This window comes from Anser anser (assembly GCF_964211835.1).
Source record: "Anser anser genome assembly, chromosome: 8".
NCBI lineage: Eukaryota > Metazoa > Chordata > Aves > Anseriformes > Anatidae > Anser > Anser anser.
Window position 1 is genome coordinate 30,429,987 of NC_139728.1, and position 19,422 is coordinate 30,449,408.

General features: G+C 50.8%; 1 protein-coding gene across 2 annotated transcripts in view; it reads right to left on the reverse strand.

Annotated features, from left to right (window-relative positions):
• The window catches only part of JAK1 (Janus kinase 1), a 58,677-nt gene extending 39,723 nt beyond the window's left edge, over positions 1–18,954 (reverse strand). For both annotated transcript variants that reach the window (XM_083845690.1, XM_083845689.1), the window contains exon 1: positions 18,778–18,954. The gene's annotated coding sequence lies outside the window, so the exon portion shown is untranslated. The remainder of the gene's footprint in view (positions 1–18,777) is intronic.
• Between the last annotated feature and the right edge of the window lie 468 nt (positions 18,955–19,422).

A 19,422-nucleotide genomic window follows, 5' to 3' on the forward strand; every position in this document is an offset into this window, starting at 1 on the left:
AAAGCACCACCTGCGTTTGGAAACAGATTTGCCCCATGCGCGGCTCTCTTCTCCGTGACCGTAAGCAGAGCCCCTCCAGCCCACCCCATGCCCCACACACTGCGCAGGTCCCCGGGCACCCTCTGGAAATAAGATGCAGGTTACCACTCTCACCAGTACTAAAGCAGTCAAAAAAGGGAGGGTAAATGTTTTAATGGTAGTGGATGTTGCAAAGGGGAACCATTATTTAAAAGCCAAAAGCATTCAGGTTAATTCACACTGCAATAAACAGGCAAAAAAAAAAAAACTTATTTATCCATGTATGCGCACGAGAGACGTGCTGAAAAGAAAGTGAACGCCAAGGAGCTTTCCAGCCCAAAAAGTTCCCATGGAAAGCCACTGGACTACGCTGATTCAAACCATTTTAATGATCAAAACTATTTGGGCTGTGTAAAGAAAACTTGTTCCAAGTTCAGAAAAGCGGAGGAGGACTAGCTCAGCACTCCATGTGAAAGCACAGCCTGCCCACGGACGAGGCCTCCGGCATCTGAGGACAGGGAGCCGCACGGTGGCAGAGGATCCGCTCAACCCGCAGGAGCGCAACGTGGCCCTAACGCCGCGCCTGCTGTTAGAGCTCTGCTCAAGGGGGAAGGCTGGACGGAGAGCTGGGGGGGCACGTGAGCGAGAAGGCTTCAGAAAAGGAGCAGCTCACGAGTCCTCGTGTCATTTTCCTGCATTTTGCGATTGGCGCGTGCTGAAACGAAGTAACTGGATATATTTGGCTCAGTTTGGGCGGTTTTCTCTACAAAGTGGTAGAGTTTTTGGTGGTTTTCTGGCTCAAGTTACACAGGGCTTCCTACCCGCTCCTGGCAGCACGATGGAGACCAGCCCTGGGAAAGGAGAACCAGACTCACGTCCCGACACTGCTACTTGCAGCTAACTTTATTCCTATTTTACTGTGACTGCCTCTGGCGTGCACCGTGCATACGCTGGCCTGCTCATGCCCACGCATTTCTCCAAAGACGTGTACGACCGAGGAGGAGAAGCACTGGCTGCTGTTGGGACATGGTTTTTTATGAGTGGGAAACGCAGGTCTTTATTGCCCAGCTGTTGCGATAACCACGCGGAGCAATTACTTTTTATGACTGACTGATCACCAGAGCACACCTGCAGAACAGCCAGCTGTAAACACGTTTATTCCCATTAGTCAGAAGAAGGAGCCCCACCAGTTAATGGGGTTGTCAGACACAAAATAAGAGACAACGACACTGAAGCTCCTCTTCAAGTCCATTCACTGCTTGTTTTCTGCTCCCCTCACCACTTCGCCACGGCTGGAGCTTCTGGGGGAGGACAGGGGAGCAGCTCATCCCTGCCAGGACTGCTCCATCCTTACCACCAAGGGCCTCTCCTCCTGCGGTTCATACATCCCAAAGGCCAGCCAGGGTGGTTGCATGCGTGTGAGAAACAGAAAAGGACAGAAAACGGTGTGTAAACTGACTTTTAGAAAAAAGGAATAACAGTGACAGATCTTGAAACCGGTTTATTTTCAGACTGCCTGGGGCAGGAACTCCTCTTTTCTCTTTAAAAAGCCGAGTGCTGCTCTACCTCTTCTCCCACTAATGAGCAGCACATGTCAGAGCTGAAAAAATGAGTCCGCGCTGACCTTTGCTCGCTTTGGTCTCAGGTAAGTGGTTTGTTAAGAAAAAAGTGCTGTGTTCAAAACACGTTCCCCAGCTGGAGCTGGGAGGGTGCCTGGCAAGCCTCGCACATTGTCCTTTTCTCCTGCACCTGACCCAATGCAGGCATCTGCCTTCGAGCTGGATGCCACGTGCTCCTCGTACCGCCGGTCTGGGCAATCGAGTCCAAGATGCTTCCTACCTTGTCCTAAAACAGAAAACTAGAGTAGGTCAAACAAGGCTTCCAAGTCTTTCCTTAGACTACAAGGGACCTCAGACATCCGCAGCCACGCTCGTCTCTTTAGCCTGAAGGTTCAAAAGCTGGATGAGCAGACTCTCCCCCAGGATATGCTTCAGTTTACTTGCAATTATTTCTAGATTCCCAGGCTTTAATGAATATATTGCCTACCTTACCATAAAGAGGAGCACATAAGCCCTAAATATCACCTGTAAGGGTAATAAACAGCTGCAAATCTCACCCTAAGCCATTTTTCTCTGATCCAAGCCATGACAAAGAGCTGAATCTGGAAAAAAACATCGCTTTTCACAGCTGCAGGCTTGTTTCCTCCTAAAAGTCAAATACAAGTAAATCAGCAGAAGCCAATTAAAATAAAGGAAACCAACCAGTGAAGCTATTCAGAAACGAGGTTTGCACAGACACCTCGAGCTCTGCCAAGCGGCAAGGTTACCAAAAAGCAGAGCCCAAACCGCGGTGGCTCTCCAGCAATAGGATTTGATGCTCCTTCTCAGCTCTTTCGGCCTTCCGCGCACAGCCCTGCAGCCAACACTTGCTGCTTTACGCACACGCAACTGTTCACCTGGAGAGGCATCCCCCGCGGCTTTCGGGGTGCAAACGGTGCCAGCCACATCTCAAGTGGCCCCTGGATACTAGGACAGCACAGGTCCTGTTGTTTTATACCCCTACAGGCCTTGAGAAATTGGCGTAGCAGCGACGCTGGCTGCCAACCTCTGCAATTAGTCTTATCTAAGAGCTGTTTTTTTTCTGCCTGAAGCGGAGCAATACGCTGCTACCCGTCTAGGATTGTTCTGATCTCCCGAGACAACAAAGGTAACCGACAATTCAGCGTTTAAGCGCCGCCGACTTAGCCACAAGCAGCTTGTTCTGCAGGAACGGGGGCTGAGAAGGAACCCGTAAAATCAGGTCCACCCGTCTGCTATCCCCAGCGTGGCACAGACACCAGCATCCAGCCCGCCTGCGCATGCCTGGATTCGCTGAGTAAAGCAGGACGGGGTCTCAAAACACCGTGCCAGTAACGGTGGAATTTTTCAACCGAAGTTTTAACTGATTTCGTCGAGTTCTCTGCTTTCTACTGAACAGCCACCCCCAGTCTAACTGTGAATGCGACGGCTTGACGTGGTGTGCTTGTCACAACCAAGAGAACTGCTGCTGCGCGTATTTTGTCAGCGATGACTTATATCCTAGTATCGCCCTATCCGACAATCCAAATATTTGCATTCAATTCATTCAATCTCTTGGACAAATCCCCAGGCTATTTTTAACTAACCAGATAAACGGAGTAAGTTCTACATATTGACCTCAGAGTTGTGTCAACAGCGGCTCAAAGGTGGTAAGACACAGCAGTGGCTCTAGCGTGCATCGCCGAGCAGCAGAACTTTGTTTTTCTTCTCGAGTCCTGTTTGCGTTACAGGTTTTGGAGCTTACGCTGCAGATTTCAGAAGCGTCCTCTGGCTGATGGTTTGGTCACAGAATGACTGAAGCTCGCCTTTATGTTTATCTGTACCCAGGCAGCCTCTAGCCCTTGACACAGAGGTGGGGCAATGCATGGGACCTCACCACACACAACGATTTCTGAACAATTTCAGTCTGACAGTCTGAACGCTTTTCTGCCTAGAAAGTCTTGTACCTCTTCCGGTTCACCCGTCCGACTGAACTTTTCTCCAAAATCCTGATAGGGTTGAATCATCTCGCGTTTGTTTACAGTTCGTTGATTTCTCTTTTTAGAAAGCATTGCCTTGTCCTGTTCGCGCAGCTACTGCACGGCAACTTGGTGGTCTTCCCTTTAACAGCGAAACATCCTCCTCTGAGCGTCGCACGATGTACGGAAATCGTGGAAAAGGTCCCAGTCGCACATACTCTGTATTTCAGAGCATCGAGTGAAACTCTTTGAAGTCTAGCTATTATAAAGAAGTCTGCCCAAAGAAAATAAATAAATAAAGTTACACGATGGTTGATGTAACATCTTCAGGAGTCTGCTGGCACTCCCGGGAGTGCCTTTACATTACACAAGTTTACAGGAGCTCGCTGTTCCTCCATTTCCAGTTTTGGCTAAGAGCAATTCAATACAAGTTTATGGCCAATCCTCACCACGCACTTCCCAGTCCGGGTACAGTTTTACGGCAGCTCTTCGGAAGCACACGGGAGCAGACGTTGCTTGGCTGCAGCCCTCCTGCCCTCACTTCTGAGGCCCCTCTCCCAACAGCTCCAGGCTCAGGACCATTTCACTGCTGCCCCGACTCAGCACCAACAAGCCATCAGGTCTTGCTTCGCCTCCCGCTGCTGCTGAGTCCCACGATACCAGCTGCACACACAACAGGTCGGCCTTTCCTTCCAAGAGGCTGATGACCACGAGTTATCTCACCTTTAACAGCCGAAGCACGCCCAGTTTATCCCAACTCAGCCACAGTGCCTCTGGTCCGAAGAATCGTGACCCCAACCAGCTTCAGAACCAACACGGAGCTCGAGGAACCGGGCTGCGCACCGGACGCTTGTTTGCACAGCACGAGAAGAAAGCGACTGCCAGGCCCTGCATGCGCCCCACGGCTGCGGTCCCTCCTGCAGCACCTTGCCAGGAGGTGGGGACGGCAGGGGAGAGGCAGCTGCAGGCCGGCGTAACAGCGAATCCACAAGCCACACTCTTGCACCTTCTTTGGCCCGAGCCCAAATCCTCACTCAGCAGCAGTAAACAGGAAGCCACCGCTGAACTCCACGACACACGCACGCACCCCAAGCGACCTCCTCTACTTCTTCCTCCTGCAAATACAGCTGTCAACACCTGTAAAGAGAATACCTGTGTCTGTCAAGGCGTGGGCCAGGGCCGCACCTTACCTTACTGGTCTTAAGAACTGCAGGGCTGAACGCGCTGCTGTCCTGAGAAAGGCAGCACTCGAAGCATTACGGAAATTGCAAGCAGGGTTATACAACAGAAAAACTGTGAGTTGAATATTCGTGGCGGATAAAACCCCAAAATACTTTTTAAATGTATTAGATCACATCCCTTATGAAACACCTGGTGGGGCACAGAAGCATCCCTAGGTGCTACCGTGCTACTTTCACCACCCCGCCTCGCTGCTCCCGCTGCAGGGTCTGGCCCTGAGACCGATTTATCCACGGGGCGCCCGATGCGGCGCAGTGAGCACTGGACAGCGGTACTTCCGAAAGCACGAGGCAGAACAAGAACAAAAATCACGCCAAGACCTAAAACTCTCAGAAGAGGCAAGACCGAAGACATCACTCCAAATCAATAAAATAAGTCACTGCCATAAAAAGCAGCTTAAAGACCTAGCAGCTTTTAACTACCTTTCCTGTAAAGAGCTCCGTACAGTAAATGTGAGCAAGCAAATATTAAAAATAGCCACGCAGGGACTGTCTCGTTCAATCACTTTTAGCACTGACTCAAACGTGGCTGACTCACCCCAAGTAGCTCCCTCCGTACCTACTTTCCCAGGGCTGCCTGAAACTTCTCTTATTTTACGCCCCGGCCACTGTCACCGCCGACCTCGGGGCCTCTGACACGGCCGGGTCACGCGTGTCCCCACGAGCAACACCCACCGCTAGCATTTCATCAGAATTTTGTAAATATGCTTTCAGCCTTTAATGATCACTTCTAAGTAAATGACTCACGGGATCACACTACCATGGACTGAAAGCCAACGTGAAGAAGGACCAGAAGTTCAGAAGTTTTCACGGCTAAATCACTCTTGACAAATTCTGCTATTACCGCCAAGCATCTTGCTCTACAAAACCTCTTCCTAGCCCCTTCCCTTCCAGCCACAGCCGTGCTACCTAACAGACCACGGGTCTAGGAGCTGGCACGTCGTGAATGCAGCCTGCCATCCTTTGTTCAAACCACACCAAAAAAAAACGACAGAAAAAGAACCTTCTAAAGCAAGCCTTAGTCTTATTTACTGTAGTTTACAGGAACTAGCAGTCACATATAGGGAATTTCCATATTGCTAAGTTCGTAACTTCTATGCTTCAGCTGCACATTTACGATCAAAACAGCAGCAGGGAATGGAACAGCTATCACAGAGCCTTCGCAGCAGCTGTACAATTTAATCAAGGCCAATCAAGCTATTCACATCAATTGCAATCCGCTTAATACCGCACAGACGCTACAGGTGGCAAGATGGGATCTGGACACCTTATATACATAAGTACTCCTCCAGAACTGTGTGTGGTGTATATGATTTTTAGTCAAAGTCTTTGCCAGCCTTGCTATAGCATCCACTGATGCAAATAACTTTATTTTTATATCCATGCCTTAGAAGAGATCATAAAGAAAATGACCAAGGGAAGAAGCATGAGAGGTCGATGGCAGCAAAGCAACGCGCAGTCGGTTCATCAGAACACAACCTTCAGAAGTTATGTCAAGTTTTTATTCCACCTTCATTTCTCGCTGGCAAAACAACAAGTGTGAGTTTCTGCTGAGGCTGAGCAATCTGGGGGGGGGGGGGAACAACATCAAGGGAAAAGAAAAGGCACGAGAAGAAGCACCACCTAGAGCAAATACTTGCTATTTCAGTGTGGCTCCAGGCTGTGGGGTGCTGTATTTGCACTGCTGTGCTGGCTGCCATCGGCGTGAATCATCCGTAGTAGCTTTTCTACTACGTTATACTGCGTCAATCTTTCAAGTTATCACTTTCTGTTCTTCCCTGCCAGGACAAGCCTAACACGGCCTAAACACCCCCCAGTTTGGGGGTGCCCCAGCATCACTCGGAAGAAAGCGAAGGTAGATAAACATTACATCCAGGCTGACCCATTTGTTCACCACCAGACAGTGTTTGTGTGCTTCCAAACCTACCAAAAACTAGCAGCGATAAAGTCTGAGCTCAAACTGTCAAGTCAGAAAAACAGGAACTGTGCTCTAGGACTGGGGTTTCGTGTTTCCCCTTTTCAACTTGATAACAGAACTGACAACACGCTTTGCATGGAGGCCATGAGACGCGACGTCTTCTGTATTTATGGTGGAGGGAACGAGCCTAAAATCAATTCTCTGCTGTAAAGACACGGGTATAATTTTAAATATAGAGAGAGCGTAGCTCCGTGCTATGTTTACTCCTTTTCGGAGCTGTACGAATGACAAAACAAGAGCAAAGGCAGCTCAGAAGGAAGGGGAACCAGAGAGGTCTCCCCGTGACCGCCCCAGCAGTAAGTTAGGAAAGGCAGGGTGGGGGAAAGAAGAGCAGAGAAAGTTTGAGGAAATTTAAAATGCCGCTCCCCTGGTTTTATACGCTGTACGTTTTACAATTACAAAGCCTGAATTTCAACACTAAGGACTATTAAGAAAAGGAACTGCTGAAAAACAGCCGGGCATTCCCTGCTCCGCTCCAGCTCCGCAGGCTGACAACCTGCAAGCACCACGGTGCTGCTAACTGGGAGAAAAATGTTTAACTGTAGCGAGAGATACCTCCTACAAAAGAATACCTGGAGAAAAAAGCTTAGGGGAGCAAATCCATCCCTTAACGTGCATGCACTTGTGTAGAGACTTATGAAAAAAGAAGCCGGGAGGCGCATGGGCCGCGTGCCACCCCCCCAGCACAGCCTGAGCACGCTAAGATGGCTCCCCGAGCCTCGGCTCTGCGCTCTTAACCATAAAAGTACTTCCTTTTTCTGTCCTTAGAAGTAACTTACAACTTCACTCCTAAGTTAGCACGCAGGAATTTTAACAGCAAAGCTTCTGCCGCGTTTTATTCTTCTGTCGTACACACATCCCCGTATTTACGCACATGCCATATATAAGGTATACAGACTGAAACTGTCCAGACCCTACAAAGACCTGCCGCGCCACGTGAGTGAGGCGTCGCTCATCATTTAGAGAAGCCCTGGGGAATTTTAGGCAGATGAGAAGCTTCACGCCAAACCCCTGCCCTAAATCACTGCCGGGGGGCTGCTGTCCCCTGCAAACCAACACACGAACGTCCAGAGAACCACCACGCCCGGCTAATTGCAGGATTTAGTTAGGAGGCAGCCGGTCAAGAAGAGCATTGATTTGTAACCTCATCAACTGTTTTAAACCCCGGCAGGTTTGCTTTGGAAGGGAATAAATATTTCATTAAACATTAGGCAAATATTAGCTGCGTTAAGCAGCCGTCTGTATCGAGGAGACTTCAGACAGAGCAAACGCACAGAGCAGGTAAAGCTGACCTCACTCTTCTTTTTTAAAGAAAAGCCAAACCTGGCTGCAATTCCTGCAGTAACTTGGATGCATCGCTCCTCCAGCATCATAGACCCGACCTTTCCTCGGGAATAGAAAATTTTATTCCCCTAATTTCTAAGGGGAAATAAATCCCAAACCCGCAGCACGCTGTAGGTTCACAGATACGTAACAAGGGCAGAACTTGCTCGTGCCCTGTCGGTGCACCACGACGACTGTCACAGCACCACGTAACAGCCACCGCAGCAATGTCACCTCCTGCTGAACGCCGCCCTGGAGGCTCCCAGCACCAGGTTGAGCGTCCTGGGCACCGCACAAATCGTGTCCAAACCCAGCCTACGGAGTACCTGCATCCTCGCAGGACTCCAAAGCAGCAAGAGCTGGGGAGGAGGGGATTTCAGCGCTTCCCACAATTTCTCCTTTCCTCTCCAAAACGCATCTTACGACAACACGTTGGAGGGAGTTCTGGGAGCCTGTTTTTAGAGATATACCTGCCAGTTTCTGCTCTGGCAGAAGCGTCACCCGCGCGGAAGGAGGATGGTCACGCAGAGCCCGTTCCACCCTTGGTGCTGCTCCGCTCCTTTCCAACCAAAAGCTTGAGCAGAACAGGGTTCTCAACAATGCCCTCAGAAGAGGGCACAGATCTGATTTTATGTTTTTTAATGCATGACACCCACAGTTATCAGATCCTCACACTGAATCCTTTTTCCATCCTGCAACCAAACCACCGGAGAGCTGACTGTCAGCATCCATCAGCTCCCAACGAGCCTTTCTGTCTTTCCCCAAGCGCTCAGCGTACGATTGATCTCTCAGCATTAATCTCTCCTGAAAACCTGAAAGTCTAGCGGAAAAAGACAGGCAGAAAATATTCTCATGAACAGGTTCACCTGAATGTACGGAAAAGACCGAAAGCCCTTTCCACAGAGCCATCACGAGCAGACCCAGCTCCTAACACCTGCGAGGGGACAGAAATCTGCCTGCTACTGTTTTGTCGCCAACCACAGCAAGGAAGGCCAAAGTACGCTCAGATTCAAGGAGTCAGAAAAAAATGTTCTATATACTTCATTTCTTTGATGATAACAGAAGACCTGATTTGTTAAGTGTTAAACCCATCATAAATACCAGACCACTTTTTTTTTTTTTCCCCGCCCCGCAAGAAGTTTTGACAGCTAAGGGACTGTGACCAGCAATTGCTGGGATCAGGGCAAAGGCCTTCGTTCAGGCTGCTCCAAGCCTCCTTTTCTGCTGGCTGATAGCACCCACTCAACCTGCTCTCCAGAGCAGCAAGGCCTCTGAAAGCCACCCTGCCATTTCAGCTAAGAATGACGGAAGCTTAATTGACGGTCGCAGAAGCCAAAAAATGTACCCCGTTATTAGCACATTCTATACGGGATGTTCCTGGAGCGGAGCTCTTGGTGCTTTACACAGGAATGCCACGCTACCAAGGTGCCCTCAACCAGGGTTTGACTCTGAACTAAGTCCCGAAAAGTGATCTCTTAACATTAGCTTCTTCTTCAGCCTTGGGTTGGCGCTCAGCAAATCCCATTTGCAGGCTCTCCACTGAGAAAAAGGATTTTAGTTTAGAGCGTAAAGCAGTTTTTGAGGCAGAAAAAAAAAAAAAAAGCAACAAACTTTTATTAAAATCTTTGTCCTAAATAGAAGAAACCCCTTCTACCTCTAGCTGTGCCCCGGCCCTCTGCAGCTCTGTTTTCCTACCCTGACCATCGTGTGAGCCTCAGCTGCTGCGGCAGCGCGAAGAACCGGGCTGAGCTCCACGGGGGCTGCTTGGGCAAGCAGAAAGGGAGCAGCGAGCACCAGGGGATGGTAACCTCCGAAGCCGTATCGAGCACACGTGCAAGCTGCCCTGGCTCTGAATGAGGAACCAGCGCCGGTTCGTCTGCTTTAAAAATGCGAGCTGAAATACGTGGCGCGACTTACTTCTAGACGGAGCCACGCAGAAAAGACGTCGCAGTTTAAAAGCCTTTGCCAGCTTCAGCAAAATTATCAGGAAGAGACAGTGGTTTGCATCTCCGCTGTATTTTGAAGGCTGAACTCGCCACAAAGTTTGGTACAAGTGAAGGTTTTGAAGCTTGTAATTACTCAGCCCTACCGGCACGCACTGATTTGTCTGCACCGCGTTCGCTTGGAACTCCCAACACAAGCGGGACTCAGCAGCGTATAAGAGAACAGCAATTTATATTAATTGGTAATTAAACTTTATCAAGTAGTTAAGTACCAGAGACATAATGGATTGAAGAAGTTCTAAGGGACTCGTTCCTCGGAGAAGGAACAAAGATCTCAAGGCCCACAGTGGCAGCCCTGCAGGGATGGAGCTAACGCATGATCCCCATCTGTCTCCCTTCAGAGGCAGAGCCCCGCCACAGATTTATAGGTTGGCAGGTCCTGCCCTTGTCACGTCTCATTAATTCTCCGAGTGTAGAGAGCAAGAGGGTGGTTCTAAATAAGCGCTTCTCCGCGTGCTAGATGGTACCAGGTCAGCAGGCACACACCGCGGCGCAGCTCAGCTCCAGAGAACGCTTCTTCGTGTACGCAGGGCTGGATGAAGCCGAGCTGCTTCCACTTCAAAGCACACCAGCATTTCTTCGGCAGGACTGTCACAAGAGAGAGCATTCGGGTTCACACATCCCTGTGGAAAGCAGGGGAGGGAGCTGACGGGAAGCCTTCTGCGCTGCACAGGCATCCTCCGAGCGCGCTGCTTGCCCTGCTGCAGGGGCGACGAGCCCCGACAGGAGCGCCCTCAGGCAGCGCCGCTGCGACCCGCCGCGTGAAACCCCGGTCCTGCCGGCACCCCCGCAGCACGGCTGCCTCCTCCCTCCACACGCACACTGTAAGCGAAGAAAAATCTCGGCTCATTTTTCTCTTAACTCGACGGCAAACTTGTAAGAATACAGCGCGATAAAATCGGGAGACGCCTTCTTCACTGCAAGGCAAACTTTCGGTCAGTTCCAACAAAGGGCAAGCAGGGAACCTGTACAACGAAGCAAACACGACTGGCATCTCAGTTTTCAGGCTGTGCTCCCATACATCAAATACTCAGGATATGAAAGTTGCCTTTTTTTTTAAAAGCAAAGCAAGCCCTCTGTTTGCCAACGTGCCTTCTCATACAGATGTAACTTGCCTGTGTTGCAGTCACGTGTGCAGGAAGCTGACAGAACTGTCAGAACAGCAGGATTTTTTCTTTTAACTTGGCCGAAGATCGCTGTTCGTAGTTTGAAAAATGATTTCTTTTTTTTTCTTTTAAGTCAGCATTCCTTAAGCGTCCTTTCACTTACTAAGTCTATCTTTAAAAGTGAATTTAAACCTCTTATTGAAAAGACTCGTAACGCACGGTCGTGAATCACTCCCAAAGCCAGCGCTGGCACAGAACAACAAAAGCTGATTTTTTCCAGACAATGCCAGTGGTGAGACCAAGGCTTCCAGGCAGGAATGCCGGTGGGCAACGCTCACGCTAGCAACGCGCATCTACGTACAACGCGCCCATCGAGCTGCAGGGAGCTTGTTCTGCATCACCAAAAGGCACAGCCCCCGCTCCTTCCACGCGCCAGGAACTGCCATCGGGGCAGCGACACAGCACACAAGTCCTCTTGGCAATCAGCAGCCGTGACCCTACAAAACAAGGGGACCGAGACAGGCTCGTTTGCTCTGACCGTGCCATCACTTCAGAGCTGGATCGACTCCTGACTATTCCCTGCCTCTTACAAGACACAGTTATTGAGAGACTTTGCAAAAATCAATACATAACACTGCAATAAAATGCATTTAAGCCACTCTCTAAGCCAGGCGGTGATGTTTCTCATAGAAAACCCGTTGCAAGGGTGCTGAGGTCCTATCACTACTTCAGAAGAACACGGTGTCCATCACAGCCTGTACCGACTCGTGGCGGACTAACTCCGGGCACGTCAGCATTAGACGTGGTGGGAGGCAGCACCCGCGCTAAATTACGGAATCGCAGCCACTGCTGCAGCAAGCACACCAACTGCACCTTGCTCTTCCTTCAGCTTACGTCCTTGAAGCACAGGATGCCATGGACCCCAAGGAAAAAGACTATATATAAATTATGTATTAATATGTCACCGATGTATTATTAACGGGGGAACAATTATCTGAAGGTTCCACGAGGAAGCTGCAAGGGGGAGAGGTGCTGAGGGGCGCTCACCCTCTGGGTGCTACCGACCACCCCATCACTCAGCCGGCGTCACCGAAGTGCTGCCTGGGTAACAACCTGGGGACCACCCAGCCAACACAGAGCTCTGAATCTAGGAAAAAAACAAAACCACAGGAGGATTAAAGCTGAAAATTCACAGAGTTTGAGGTCCCGGCGAGATGGGAGAGAAGGCATCCCTGCCTGCACGCTGGTGGGGAACGACAGTTTGTGCTCTGCTGGCGCAGATACTTTAAAAGGCTTCCAAAAACCGGAGAGGTCACAGAAACAAGCAGGAAACAAGATTTCTGCAGTAAGACCTGGTCATCAGAAAATCTGCGAGGCCACTTACCACTGTAAGTGCTACCGCTGGGGAGAAAACTGGGGATATTAAATGGCTCGTTAGTGGAAAAATGAGAATCAAAGTAAGGGCAGAAGATTCAAATAAGGGAAAAGAAATAGTTCAATACAAACACAACAAATCGGTGAGAGTAGAAAGCCAAAAAGGAAAACAGAAAATGTGCTTTTTTATTTCCAGAGGAGTGGGTAACTCCTGCAGAGCAGCGTGCTCCAGCTCAGGCCACGGAGCTGCGACGGGGGGCCAAGGCTGGGTGATTTAACTGCCTGGTTCCTTCTGAACTCTCAAACTCTCTAAATACACGGGCTCAGACAATTTCAAAATTATTAGTATGTTTTGCCATACTTTGAGGAAAAGCGAAATGCAGAAGCATTCGGAAAGTGAAAGGTTATTTCTTGTGCATCCTCAGTAAATATGAAAGAGCGTACAGGAGAACGACATAATGTGAACTGCAATCGGCAGCCTGTGATTGTTCTTGATCAAAAACATCGGAACTGAGGGAGGCCACCTCTCCTCTCCACGCGGGAGACCGCCAGCCTAAGGTGTGAGAGAGCCTGACATCCTTGGGTCAAAAATTTAAAAAAAAAAAAAAAAAGAGAAGAAAAGCAAAGCACCATGCAAAGCAGCACATTTAAACAGCAAAGTATGTGCGTAATGCCTAGAGCAAGATTTGAGCTAGATGGTACCTTTTGTACCTTTTTCTTGAACAACTAATGCCCTGCAGCCTAACGCAGCTTTACCAAAAAAAAACCAAAAACCTGCTCTGAATGTATTGTACTCCAGTGAAATCCCAAGCGGTGCAGAGACAGGTATTTATGGATGGCAACCAACGGGAAGTTACTTAGACTGCTCAAGTGCCAAGGCTTTTAGGGCTTGTTTTGTTAAATGTACTGCTTTGTGCTGCTGGCGTCTCAAAACGGGTATAAAAGTTCGGTGTGCCAAGCTCATTTCCTGACGAAGCGAGTCGCCACACACACAAACTTCTCACCGAGCGCTCCCTCGCTCCCCTGCCCAAGTCAGGATGTAGCACCTCGGTCTGCTTCTTCTCCTTACCTACGGACGCAAAAGGCCTACTTGGAGCACTTTGTGTATTTTAAAGCTGCTCGTGGACGCGCAATGTCCTGTTACGTGCTTTAAAGCGAGCTGTTGCCCAGCAGTGGTGTGTATTCCAGGCTGGAGGGAAGAGCAGCTGTCCCATATGATTTTCCCCAGCCTTCCTGCCTCTCCAAAGCCAAACCACGAAGAAACGAGGTGGGGAGACGGCAAGCTCTTACAAACCTGAAATAAATACTGCACCGACAGATGTTCGCTTTGCTTTACAACGTAACTCCAATCTCAGAACAAACTACTGCACTACCAGCGATCCAAGTCTCGGCAGAAGACCACGAGAGACAAATCTGGAACTTCCAAGGCTGGAAGGTTTGGAGCCCTTCCTCTTACCCTGCAGCATCTCCATACATACAAGAGTTTCAAAGCCCTTCAGCAGAGAGCTGCTCCCCCCTCTCTATTTCAGGTACCAGCAGAAGAGCAGCGCTTGTGCCACCAGCTAAGGCAGGACGCCTTCTCTCAGCTGGACCTGCAGCCTCTGGCATAAAGGTTTATAAGAAACCAGCAGGTCATTTCACAGGAGGAAATGACAAATGTCTATACCCCTCATTCTTTATTTACAACTGAAAAACATTCAATACTTTGATCTGCAAGAAGCTGTGCTCGCCGCACCACTGGGAATTAATTCAAAGAAGGCAATTACTGTTGAACAGGAATCTTCTCTTGTTTAAAATAGCAAGAGCCAATATTACCTCAATATATGGAGAGGGAATTCAGCATGGGCAGGAGAGTCTGGGGCAGAAATGCACTGCAGGAATAAACAGGCTGTTTGGCCAAAGTCAGGCACCGGCCAGCAACAGCTGAGATTAAAACACGGGACTTCAAACCCAACCCAAGGCTTCAAAACCCATCCAGCACCGCATCACGTGCTTATCCATCCCGCTCCTATCTTTGTGAGCCTTCCTGTCCCCTCCTCCGGCACACACACAACCCGAGCCTTGACTCACGCTAACTCTTACCTGCTGCAAAACTCGGAGAATTTAGCGCTAAACACCAAATTCCTCCAACTTTACGGCAAACTCTCATTTACCCAACAGTCCAGCTTGAAGGGGCAGCCTAAAGCACCTCGCAGAACGAACTGCCAGACAGGTGCATTTAGGATGGATGCGTTTCCTGAAGCCAGTCACCCCACAAAGCCTGCTCGCTGCTAGCGAGCCCTCCTGCCCCCTGGGGAGCTGGCAGCCGTGCCCTGTGTTTCTGGAAGGTGGCTGCGCTGCCATCAGAGCTGCTGACTGAGCAGAACCAAGAGCAGCGCTCACCCACTTCCACTAACACAAGCGATTTTCCTTTTCTTTGTCAGCTGCAACTGCATTTAGTCACCTTAAGCCTTCCAGAAGCTTCTGCATCAAGCACCAGCTCTGATTTGATTGTTCCAGGCCTTCAGCACTGCCTCTCTCCTTAGTTCAGCATGATGTGCACATCCCAAGCTTTTCCCATTAACTTCCAATTCTCAGTTCTTTCCCTTTATTTCCTATTTTTATCTTTCACATCCTGCAGGGAAAAAAAAATCTACCAATTTTGTGTGACAGGTATTTCAAAACATTAAACAGTAACAATAATAAGCATATAAACAAAAACATTTGTGTCACTATTGGCATCAAAAGCACGGTAAAAGGCCAATGCATGCAGTGAGACACACAGATCACGCTTTTCCATGTACAAAGCTGCTCTTCCAATTTCACATAGCTCAGGTTTTCTATCATTTATGCAGTTATTTATATCATCAGCTCAGGAACAACAGAAAAAAAATATTCTAGCCAGAAAAACTGTTTGAAGCTTTAAGCCCTTCAGCCACCCTCATAACGAACAATTCTCAGGACCTATTCCTTAAAAACCCACCCAGCCAGGACATAAAAGCCACTAAATCACGCTTCCTCTCTTCCCCCTCCACTTTGAACCAAGAGAAATCGCAGCCGGCTTGCCCAAGAGAGCCAACATTACCCCACCACCACCCCCCCCACGTAACCGAGCGGCTTTTAATGCCGTGTTGGCTCTTCCATGGGGCCAGGCGAATGGGAAAAACCGAATACTGGATGGGATACCCAACGCGCTGCCAAGAACATCAAATAAAATAAAGGAGCACATCGATCTTCCCCTAATCTGTCACTTCACGCGTTGGATCAACGCTATAGAAACAGAGGGGAGTAACAATTTAGCTGCCAGACACCCCAAAATCCTGCTAAGACTCCGCTCTCCTCTTCACGTTTCGCCCAAGCAGCAGAACGGCGCGGTCGGTCCCTGGCAGAGCTCCCTTTGCGAACGGCGGGCTGTAAGGACTCACTGACCGAAGCGCGCGCTGAACAGGAAAAGCCATTTTCTATCAATTTGGCAAGTGTCTGCCATTATCGATACCTGAAAATGTAATTGCATCTTAAGTGCTTTAGAGACCCAGAGCAATCTGAGTGCGTTTACAGGAACGATGCCTGATCAGTAAGAAATGACAAGCTGCTGTTCCTTTGTCGCCTGCCCAACTTGAATATCGACAGTTTATGACAAAATGTTTTATTCTGAATGATTTTTAGCTACTGATGGACATGAGGTAAGTCAGGAACCAAGACCAAACTCTGTCTTCTCTCTCTATCTCTGATCACACTTTCTGGTTTATGGCTTCTGTTAATGACCCTTTTCAGATCCAAACACAAGCCAGCCTGAAGGGTTTGTTTTCATATCTAAACAGCTTAAGTTCTCAAAACAATTCAAACACCTTCCTCTTTATGTAAACACACAGGGCAGCTTTCTCGTGCAATTCATGCCCGACGCAGCATGCAGAGTCAAGGGTTCTCCATTCGGGTTTGTGCCGCATTTTGAACTTCTTCCTCGTACCAAAGCGAGCAGCGGCCAGGTGCCAGGAAACCCGGGGCCAGCTCTGCGGGGGAAAAAACGCCCTCCACCTCCACGCCGAGGGAGGATGGGGAGGTGCGTGGTAGGAAAGAGGTGAAGCCTTCCTGTCCGCAACAGCACGCCTGACAGTCAGGATGCTGCCTGAGAAAACTCAAAGATTTTTTCCCCTCTGCACAAAAAAGGGAAGCTGCTCTCTGTCAATTTAGGCTTTTATCTGCAAGACCAAACTACAGAAAAGTTAACCTACATTTACCAAATTAGTAGCGCTTACTCTTCCAACCGAGAACCCTGGATTACCTCAGGCCCTCTAGACATGAGGTAGAAGAATTAAAGTAACTTCAAACTGTGGGCTCTGCCCACAAAAAAAAAATGAGTTTAAAAGGTTTGTTGATTTTACCCACTGAGTCTCTCCTGTAACTGCTCAGGGATACTTCACTTTTTGCTCTGCAGCTGATGCAGGTCTGCTTTCCAAAGCTTTTCTACCAGATACTCTCTCCAGGTTTTGTTTCTCATTTGTTTCATAAATTCATTTAGCAGACAAGTCAATTTGGATATGCACAAACAGCACATTCCCTATCAGTTCTGGATTTCCAGACTCTGCTTCTTATTTTTAAAGAAGTTTGACATTAATTCTGAAATATTTTTGCAGCACAGAGACTTCCAGGAGCTGACAAGCTTAGATTCGTTCCCGTTCCACGTTTATATTCTTGAGCAAATTTAAACCCACTCAGTTTGGCTTTTTACACGTTTTTTCACCTAACCTTTCCTAAAGGTCAAAAGCTCGCAGTTTTGCTCTGTGTGAGCATAGAGTATTCTCTGTTCCACTGGGCCTTGGGGCAAGCGGCACGCAGACACTTAGACAAGTACGATATTCAAGGAGAACCAAATCACCATGAATATATTTACATAAAAAACAGAAATCTGCCTGCGATTGCTCGCTTGTAACACCGCAGATGACAGCAAGGGCTTGACGTGACCTGCTGGCTGCCGAGGCTCCAGCAGCGTGCCCTCGACCTGCTCCGGGTTCCCAAGCACCTGTCCCACAGCATCACCCAGCACAAACCCTGACCAAGGTGCAACTTCCTGCGTGTTTTACAAACAAGTGCCAGGAGGAAATGCCTACCACTCCCCTTATATGGGCAAAACAGAACTTGCAGCTATCTTCGGCACCGGCGATTCGAGCGGCACCAGCGTACGCACCAGAGAAAAACATCTCGGATGTTCGCTTCTTCGAGCGAGCGCTATCCCGGGCCGACCGGAGTTACATTTCAACGCTGGTGCGACTTTGACTGACTGCATCCTCCCTCCCCCCAAACTCTGCTGTACCCACCTGGTCTGTTCTCCAGTCCCGAGGCCTCAAAACAGCCCTGCTGTGTTCCCCTGCCTCCACGCCAGGTCCTGTCCGAGCAGAGCCGGGCCCAGCCGTGCCCGCCGCACACCGCGGCCCCCGTGCCGCCCTCCTGCCACCAGCCAGCCGGCTCCGCAGCGGGGCTGGCGTTCAGCCTTTTATTTCCTGGTTCTCCTGTATAAGCTTTCATAGGCGTTTTTTCCACCCTAACCCAACAGGAGGGCCTAAAACAACAGGACGCTCGGTTTTCTTCTCCCCCGCGCACAGCGGAGCCGTGCTCCCGGGTGGCCGGGGAAGGTGGGCACGACTCGCCACACAGGGTTACCTGCTTCCAGGCCGGGCCGTACACCCACCGGGCACCGTCCCCGGGGGCAGGAGCACCCCGGGGAGGTGCCGAAGGCTGCCCAAGGCTGGCTCTACCCGTGGCACTGAGCAGGCACCGCACCGAGCGCTGGGCCCGCATCCACCCGTCCAGGCCCCCCGAGCCGCACCGAGGCGTGAGGCAGCGCCGCCTCCGAGCCGCCCCGCTCACAAAACAGAACCGGGGGGCCCACAGGGGATCCGCGACCGGCCAGGAACACCCAGACGGTTCGGCGTTTTCGTTGTGGTTTTGATTTTTTTAAACTCCGACCCCCGTCCCGCACCACGCGGCCCCAGCCCGGCGCTGCTCCACGCCGGTTCCCCCACACCCCCCCCCCCTTCCACCACCCCCATTCCCCCCGCCCCACCGCGGCTCCCACCGCGGGCCCGAAGCCCTCCGAGCCCGGCGGGTCCGACCGCTCCCCCAGGGGCTCCCTCCCGGCCGCCATCTCCCCGAGCTTCTTCTTCCCCCGGAGGGGGGGGGGAAGCGCCGGGCCCCGCCGCCCCGAGCCCCCGCCGGCTCCACTCACCGCCTCCTCCGCGCCTCGGGCGGCCGCGCCCCTCTCCCGCTGCCCCCGCGGGGCTGGGGGCGGCCCGGGCCGTGCGAGAGCCGAGCCGGGGACGGACACAACCGGAGAAGGGGCAGGAGCAGGGCGGCGGTCCCGGCACGGCGGCGGGCCCGGCCCGCGGAGCATGCGCTGGGCCCGGCCCGCCCGGGGGGTGGTGCCCGGCCGCGGCCGCCTCCCGCTCCGGGGAGGGGGGGGCCGAGGGGCTGCCGCCATTTGGGGCGCTGAGAGGAGTCCCGTGAGGGGCCCGGCGGGGGTCTGCCTGCCGGGGGGGGGCCGGGGAAGGCAGCCCAGCGCCCAGCTCTGCGTCCACAAGGGCAAAAGTCGGTGCCTAAAAAAGCTCCGTCGGGCAGTCTGTGCCGAGCGGGGGGTGTCCGCTGTCCCTCAGCCTTCGAACAGCCGTTCAAAGCCGTGTTATGAAATGTAGTTAGAAATGGGGTGGAAGGGTTCTCGTGGTCAAAAATTACTAATAAAGTCTCCCACAGCACCTGGGTGCAGGCAGGCACTGCTGCCTGGCAGGCTGATGTTAAGACTTTTAACCAGGACTTGCCTGTTTCTTCCTTAATCCTGACCAAAAAATCCAAAACGGAGCTTGCCTGAACGCCTTGC